This window comes from Apis dorsata, unplaced genomic scaffold, assembly GCF_000469605.1.
Source record: "Apis dorsata unplaced genomic scaffold, Apis dorsata 1.3 scaffold_270, whole genome shotgun sequence".
NCBI lineage: Eukaryota > Metazoa > Arthropoda > Insecta > Hymenoptera > Apidae > Apis > Apis dorsata.
The window spans coordinates 518,410-527,043 of NW_006263548.1; the positions used below are offsets into that span (position 1 = coordinate 518,410).

The 8,634-nt window shown below is 30.7% G+C and overlaps 1 protein-coding gene and 1 long non-coding RNA gene across 3 annotated transcripts in view; both read right to left on the bottom strand.

Moving 5' to 3' along the window:
* The window catches only part of LOC102677060 (lachesin-like), an 82,398-nt gene that overhangs the window by 49,843 nt on the left and 23,921 nt on the right, over window positions 1–8,634 (bottom strand). The gene's annotated exons all lie outside the window — the stretch shown is intronic.
* On the bottom strand, window positions 6,847–8,410 carry LOC102676963. Its single transcript, XR_421951.2, has 2 exons — window positions 8,058–8,410; window positions 6,847–7,460 (listed from the first exon to the last, which is right to left on the bottom strand). It is a non-coding gene; the product is annotated as an uncharacterized LOC102676963 (long non-coding RNA).

Genomic DNA, 8,634 nt, shown 5'->3' on the forward strand with positions numbered 1-8,634 from the left:
AAAAATTATTCAACTCTAATTTATGCGTCGTAATAAATGTAAAATGTAAATTTTTCGAAGAAAAAAAATATTTGAAAAAACATTACAATAAGTAAGACGCATCTAAATCCATTGTTTTCGCTGGAAATGAACGGAAAAATGTCAATCGAATTCTTTTTTTATTGATTTATCGAGCGATTGAAATTGAACGAAGACTAGGTTAGATAAAGCGAGATAACGCGACAGAGCGAGGCGGTAATGCGACGAGGATAGTAACTTGATAAATAAGCTTGTTCGATCGAAATTTTTGTGTATCAACTTTTCTATTTTCGTTTCGGATTCGATTCTCCAAAAAGTGTGTTTTGCAAATATATCAACGTATATCTTGTTTCGTGGAGCAGAATCAGCATAGATATTGGTTTAGAATACATTACTTCAAAATGAGCAGGGTTGCGGTATGGCCAGTTACACAGTTACAGATATTCGTAGAACACGTATATAGATGCATAACACGATGCTCACCGCCGCCTAACTGGTTTGCAACAGGTTCCTTTCAAAGCTCCAAGTTCCCCCTTCATTTTCGTAGATAGAGAGAGTGAGAAAGAGAGAGTGAGTAAAAGAGTGGGAAGGAGGAAGGGAGGGAGGGAGGGAGGGAGGGAGGGAATAGCGAAAATGTGGCGTAAGAGAATGATCCCGCTCGATCGAACGAGCGATTAAACTCGAAGGCTCGCTGGCTTCTACTTAACGATAATTCTACCTCGCTCCCCTCCTCGAGTTGCTACGTTCAACTGTTTGCTCGTCTGTTTATTCGCCACGGTGATTGCGAATCGAATTTTAAATGGATTAGTTTGGTTTTCGTCAATTTTCGCAAACGCAAACGTTGGACAAAGTAAACGTTGTTACGTTTCGAAATTCTCCACTTCGAGTTTTGTGCGTCGATCCATTTTGTATCTTGAAGTTGGTCGAAATTGATTTTCAATAATAATGAGAATCGTTTGTTACATTACATAGGATTTTCCATGAGTTAATCTGCCATTCTTTTAATCTGTTACCGTGATGAAATAATTGTAAATATACGTTAATTGAATTTTTATATAAATTTGCAAAAAATTTGTAAAAGAATGGTTTTAAAGAATTGATGAAAAATCGGATTTTCTCAAAGCGATGGAGTAGAAGAGCACCGGTATTTGATTGGAAAAGGAATACAAATTATAATGGATTTTATTTCCATTAAATAAATGTAATATTAACCGAGCTATGCAACTTTAAACATCATCCAGTTAAAATCCACAATTAATTCCCTTGGACAATTTAATAATTCAATGAAACGTGATAAGTAATGTAGCAAACGCGATATAGGTTGAATGTAATATGAAGATGGAAGGTCGAATTATAATTCTATCTCTTTTGTCTGAAATTAGAAAAAAAAATGACAATTTTATACTGGTTAAACTTTATTATCCTGTGATATGATTTTTTTAAAGTACATTGTTGTAATTATATTCGTATACCAGTGTTTCCAAATTTTCTTTGCATTATATCCCAAGTAGAGACAAATTTTTCACTAATTTTAACAAACAAAATTATCCTATGAACAATTTCTTCACAAATGCAGTTCCAAAGTATAATTATACTCGTTCTTCCAAATTTTTTTTTTTTTGCGTTATATTTCACTTTATATAAATTTTACGGTAATTTCATTTCCTTCGAATATTACATCCAACAATATTTTTCCAAAATTCCTATCCATTGTATATAAAAAAAAAAAAAAAAAAATGTAGAAAATTTTTCATCATTTAACAAACTTCATGCTTATCCTAACAATTTAATCTAAAACAATTTTTTAGCAGATGCAATCGTCAAAGCATGATAATACTCGTATATCAATACTTTAAAATTTTCTTTGCATTATATTCCATATAGTTATACGATATTTATCATAATCCCATTTCCTTCGAATATTCAGCAAAATATTCTTATTCCATTCTACATCCGTCTCCTCTTATTTGTATCGATACATAATACTGAAAAATATTCGCGAATGCTACAGAAATATTCTGAATGGGGAATAAACTGCGTACACAGATCGTGGACAAAAGCGAAAAACTCACGAAGCTCGTACGTGTCACCTCGCATTCGAGTCATATGAAACACGATTTGATTTATGGCCTTCACGGTTATTCCCGATTTTCACACTGTCGAATTTTTCGTTTCGTTCCGTTCCGGATTGTCGCTATTCCCGATTGGGGAACGTGCAAGAATCTCCTCCCACCATCGCGAAGTGACGATTCTACTGGCATTCCACTCGTGCGCTCTTCTTTATCCGTTTAACCGTCTCGGAGACCGACTATCCCCACTCAGTCGGTAAAACAGGGTGAAACGAACGATTACTCTCTTCCGTCGATTGTTCTTTTCTTTTACCCCACTCATTCCAAGCTCCATTTCTCATCCGGTCAGTTTCTTCCGTTTTTTCTTACGTCCTTACTTTTTTACAGTTTCACGTTCTTTTCCTCTACCTTACTCTTAAAATATTCTCTACTTATGAAGCTAATGTCTTTGCTGATAAAATCCATTAAGAATATTATACGACGCACAACATATATTCTTTGTATAAGTATTGATATAAAATAGTTCGATTTCTGTGAAATATAATAGAAAATTGTGAAAAATTTTTACAATTTGGAATTGGATTTAAATTCTAAAGAATTTATTATAAATATTGATAAAAAAATTTAATTAAATTTTTTATGAAACTTTTTACTAAAGTTTTTATAAAACTTTAGTCTTTGATGAAATCTTACGATTAAATACATCTTTTGTAATCATAATTATTAAAATAATTGTACGAAATTTGATAAATTTTAAGATAATAATAAAAAATTATAAAGAGCTTTTGCAATTCCTGTTTCATCTAGAATTTTAAAATAAAAATCTTTAAAAATATTTTCTTTTCATAGCGAAATCCATTATGAATATTATATACATCTTCGCTCGTAAATATTGGAAATATAAATATTCAAATTTTAAATTTTGAAAAAGTAGAAAATTGTAAAGAATTTTCATAATTTATCTATTTATATTCAGAATCTTAAATTCTAAAAAATTTATTCAATATTAACGATTAGATTCAATTTATATTGTCATGTGATTTCGTTCCATCCTATGACCCAAATTCACGTGCATTTATCAAATTCAATGTAACACGAGCTTAGCTGCAATGGAGTGGACAGTTTTCGTACGGTACGCGGAAAATAAGAGTTTCTGCAATTGCTAGTCGCTTGGTAAATACAAGGTTAACCCGTAAATAACTTCAGCTGTACTAAATAGCATGTTCGGCGAAAGCTTCTAACTTTTTCCGCGCAACGAAGTTGTCAGAAATATTTCCTGCTCTATGCCCGAGTTAGGTTAGGCGACACGATTTCACTCGAAATACTTTCGGATGGAATTTTTTTTATTCTCGAAAAAAAAAAATAGAATTAGAAACAAATTTCTACATCACGATAATAAATTTAGACAAATTATTAGATTCACTTTTATGTAAAATTAAGGAATTTTAAAGCTTTTAATTCTATTGGAAAAATTTATCGAAAATTATGTTAATCTTCGATTCAACAATTCGATATAGATGGAAAACTTCGTTTCATTTTGTGCAAGATGATAGGTCTTTGTGTATTCGATATGAATTCAATTGATATATATGATATATATTGATATATAATTTTTGTGCGAGAAACTTCGAGTTTAAGTTAGATTAAATTAGGTTAAGTGATGAATGAAAGAAATATTCGAAATATATAGGATTCAGGTTATGTTCAATTAACCTATTAATCACAGCATTAACTTCGTTAATTTAACATCTCTCCGAGGAGAAATTTAGAATCTCAAATACAAATAAAAATAAATTATAATGGTTGAAAGTATCAATGGATCAAATTGTGCAATGGAATAAATCCATTTGAGTATTTTATATTGTAGATCATCAAAAAGTAATACTCTTCTATCTGAATGAAATATAATGAAAAATATTTATTTATAATTTTTCACAGTAAAATCACTATTACTTCTTCACATTTACTTCTTCTTAATGAATGAATGGATTTGAAACAAATATATTTTACATACATTTCTAATTGTTTGTAATAATATATCGAATCGTTGAATCGAATACAATTTTTAATAAAGTTGAGAAAGTTTTATCAAAGATTTGTTTCTAATTAATCTCTGTATATGTTTCTGTAACGTGCATGGAATCGTTTCGAAACTATCAATTGTTCACAGAAATGGGAACTGTTAGGAGAAACTTTCAAGATTGTTCGGTCCCCGAGCGGCTCGAACGAAAAGACTAACTACGCAATTAGAGGTAACGTTTCGAATCGAACGATAAAAGTAAGGGAACAAAACGTGTGATTAACGCGTCAAAACGTTCGAAAGAGATCTGATTTGTAGTCAACTTATTTTTCAATGTGTTTCATAAACATGATTTATGATAAAAAAAAAAAGGAGAAATATTGTTTATTATTATGTAATAATAAGTGAGCCAATTACTCGAAAATTATTGATATTTTAAAGCGTGAAACCTATTACTTTTAGTTAGTTCTTTATTTCAGAAATATTTTTTTGTTAAAAATTTGAAAAATTAAAATCCAGTTGTCAGAAACATTAAAAAATTTTTCTCGTGGCTGAAAAAAATGGCATTTCAAAATTAAAGTAGTAAAGTCTTTCCTTTATAAAAGACTCTCTACAATTTGTATGATTTTTTTTTTATCATGTTATAGAATATATTTGAATATTAGGATCAGAAAATTCAAAAAATGTTAAATTTTTGTTTTCTGCTTTTGTAAAAACAAATGGTACATTTGTTTACAATAAATTTTAATAAATAAAGAGAAAATTTTAATTTGAAAGTTTAAAAAAATATCTTTACTTTTCTATTTATTTAAAAATTAACTCAGAATTGTGAAAGTAAAAGATTTCAAGTAAATTTTTTTAAAGTAAATTCAAACCATTTTTTCAGTAATTAATTCACTCGTACTTCCTATTAGAAATTAAACATTTACTTTAAAAATTATTTTTCATGCTCAAAAAAATTTGTATTAATATAATTTTTACATTTATTTTCTTTATTAAAGAAAACATTCAATATTAATGTTATTTAAATAACGTCTTTAGGTATGTAATAATACAACGTAATTTAATCCATGATAGCATAATAATAATAAAACCAGTCACACAGTTTCCACGAATTTGAAACAAGAACATTCGTAAGACGCGTAATATGCGCGAGAAACTTGGAGGAGCAAAGTTTTCAATTTAAAATAGCGCGTGAGACGACGACCAGAGGACGCGAACCTCCTTAATTAATTTCCTGTGGCCTTAATTAATTCACGCGATCGAAAGGAAATTCGAAATCAAAGGAGAAAGCGGCGTGTAACTTGTTTATTGAATTCCTACTGCGTCCGTACTGCGGCTAAATGCGAGGGAATGTTTAAACTCGGGCAAGTGAATTAAGAGTATCGTGTAACCAAAGGAAGTTTCACGAGTTTCAAGAAATTAGCAAAGTTTGCGCGGCGCAATGCCTTATCCCCTCCACTCGGCCTCCCCTCCCGCTCCCGTCTTGTCGAACACGAGAGATATCGCGGTTCAATGGTTCCAAATAAGGCCGGGGGACAAATAAAATTCTTCTTGTTATTTCTCGGCTCGAAGTTGGACAAACACGATATTTGTCCCAATGCAACGATAGGCTCCGTGAAATACTTCTCTCCGTTTCAGAGTTATTATACGTAGCGGCTGCGAACTGTGTACGATTTACTCGTAGCCTGGATGAGGCATGGATGACATTTATCACGAGAAGTTTTCTATTTGCGGGTAGAGAAGGATGGAAGAGTGCACAAAAATGTATAAATTTATGTATTATTGGTATTTATCGGATATATTGAAAAAAAAGTTTTTCTAAAGAATTTTATTCTGGTATTCCAACTTTTATATAAGTGACGAGTTTTTTTTTTTTTATAAGAAATGCATTAATCATAGTAATAAAATTAATAATAATAATAATAATAATAGCCACAGATTATTAATAATAACAACAGTTAATTAGCATTATGTTTTAGTTACTGAAGATTGAAATAGGAACATAACATTATAAGTACTTATTGCACATATACTGGAAAGTTCAGGGAATTTCAACTGCAGTAACATAAGTACATATACCTGTAACATTTCCATATACCGCTACTGCTAATTCCAGTTTAAATTTTCAGAGTGACTTTGAGAAATCTCACACTTGATACAACTTAAATTAGAAACAGAATATAACTTTTAAAATAAATAATTATTATACCATATTCCTCTTTGAATAATAAGATAGCGATGAAGATTTAAAAGAAAGAAAAGATGGTGTATATAAGAAAGCTACGTGCTATTAAGTTCTAAGTAATAAAGGTTAGGTCAGATATTTGTAGGAAAAGGACAGCTAAGAGAATTGTGTTACGGTGTGTGAGGTTCCTCTAATGCCAAGTATAGTAGGTCAGCCGCAAGTTATTTCATTATGTTTAAGCAGAAGCTACTTATAAGTAGATTATGTATTATGTTAGGTGTATGTGCATTTATGAGAAATTTATATATATATGAAATATGCGTATAATGATGTAAAAATATACCGAAAGTAAAGTGCTGTGGTATAATATTTCAAGGATGAAACAAATCTCTACCTAGGTTTCATTTCTTTCCTGCACTCATAAAGATACTAATTTGCATAGAATCTGCAATATACTTAGTCGACATGCTAATACTGTTATTACTATAGTATTATATTATCATATTAATTAACGCGTACATCAAGGATATTGTTAAAGGATACAAAGTACATAATTACTTAGTACTGTATTTCTCAACTTTTCCTGAATTATAATCTTACTTTTATAGTAGTCGAGTAATCTGTTCACTTTTCCATATTTCATGCTTAATAAAAGAATAGGAGAAAAAAAAATTAGGAGAAAAAAAAGCATTTCAATAATAAAATTACGACACGATAGATTTCAAGATAAGCTGAATATATTACAGAGCTAAGAGTGAATACGATCGTTATTGGTCATACGAATTGAACAAATGTTACACATCTACAATGATATTGAGAATAGTAGTAACATCTTTTAATATTCGCGATGAACGACTGTTTTTATATTCGGTTCGAATCTAATATCCAAGAAATTTATTTGCTTGTCGTTTCTCTTTCCCTTCTCCATATCTTTCGCGCACTTTTATTCTTTTCTCCACGTCGTCACCGAACGAGCACTCGAAATAGCACTCGTAAAACGAGGCACTCGATAAAAATCGTGGCGTGATGCAACATCGGTAAAGCGGTTTCCTTTTTTTCGCCACCGCTTCTCTTCCGATCACGAGAGCCATTAAGCTTTTCCACTAGACTCTGTCAAGTGTCTACTAATATAGGCTCCACTAAATCATTCGCGCTTCCTGCGTTCCTAAAAAAAAATGTGTGTGCAGCGATCTATTCATACACTCGTTCTGTATGTTCGTAAAAAAAAAAAAAACAAAACAAAACAAAAAAAAGAATTCGAAAATATACGCTTTGTAACATGATAAGAGTATGTGTATGATATTCGTTTATGTGAATAAAAGTACAAGAAAATTGTGTCCATTTGTCTAAATTGAATTTCAGCGAATAAACATAACATAAAATCGTTAATTGACAGAAAAGAAATAAAAATTGAAATGAGTGAAAAGCCGATTTATTTGAATAATATTGCTTGCGAAGTGAACTGTACTACCGACCGAAAGCTTGGAACCGCAAATATGTATGTTTCACAGAACGTATTCGAAAAAAGTTAGGTTAGAGTTATTATCTCGTAATAAATTTTTTCATCAAGAATTTAATGGATTAAATCAAATTATCGATTAATCTTTAAAAATTTAAGTTTATTATAACTTATAATAAGATTTCTTAAGCCACGTCCATGCACGATGCATAATTTAAGCAGTTACTAGGCTTACAAAACTATTAATAGAGCTTATGGCCGTTCTGATAACTCTGTTATGTTCTTTAGTGTGTATAGACTTACCGAATTGGAGCAGACGTACATGGTCAGTACTTAGTTATACTAGCGAATGAACTCAATGATCTCATCGAAGAGGATTCTCAAACAAATCGAAACCGAATCCAGCCGGAATTACAATTTCTTTTTATTCCTATCAGATTTATTGTCAATAGATGAAACGGTTGAGCCGGATCGCGTGATACCAAACCCAATTACAAACTGGCCATTTTCACGGCATTTCGATTAGCGTACGAATAGATTTGACATGTTTCCATTCACTTTTAAGTCTGGAATAATCTTTTTTTCATTCGTGCCACGATTTTTTTAAACATCTTATATATGGATATCTATATATTCTTACATTTAAATTTTTTAAAATTGCAAATTTCAAAATTCGATGAACGTAGATTTATATTTCGAAAAATATGAATTCGAAATATAAAAATATTTAATTTGAAAAAATTACGTGAAAAAATAAAAATAATCGAAATTTATCGTTCGTCGATCTTTTCGTTATTTTCTCGATATACAGGATTAAATTGCGCTCTTTCAAAGTGCGTGCATACTTTCTCTCTCTCTCTCTCTCTCTCTCTCTCTCTCT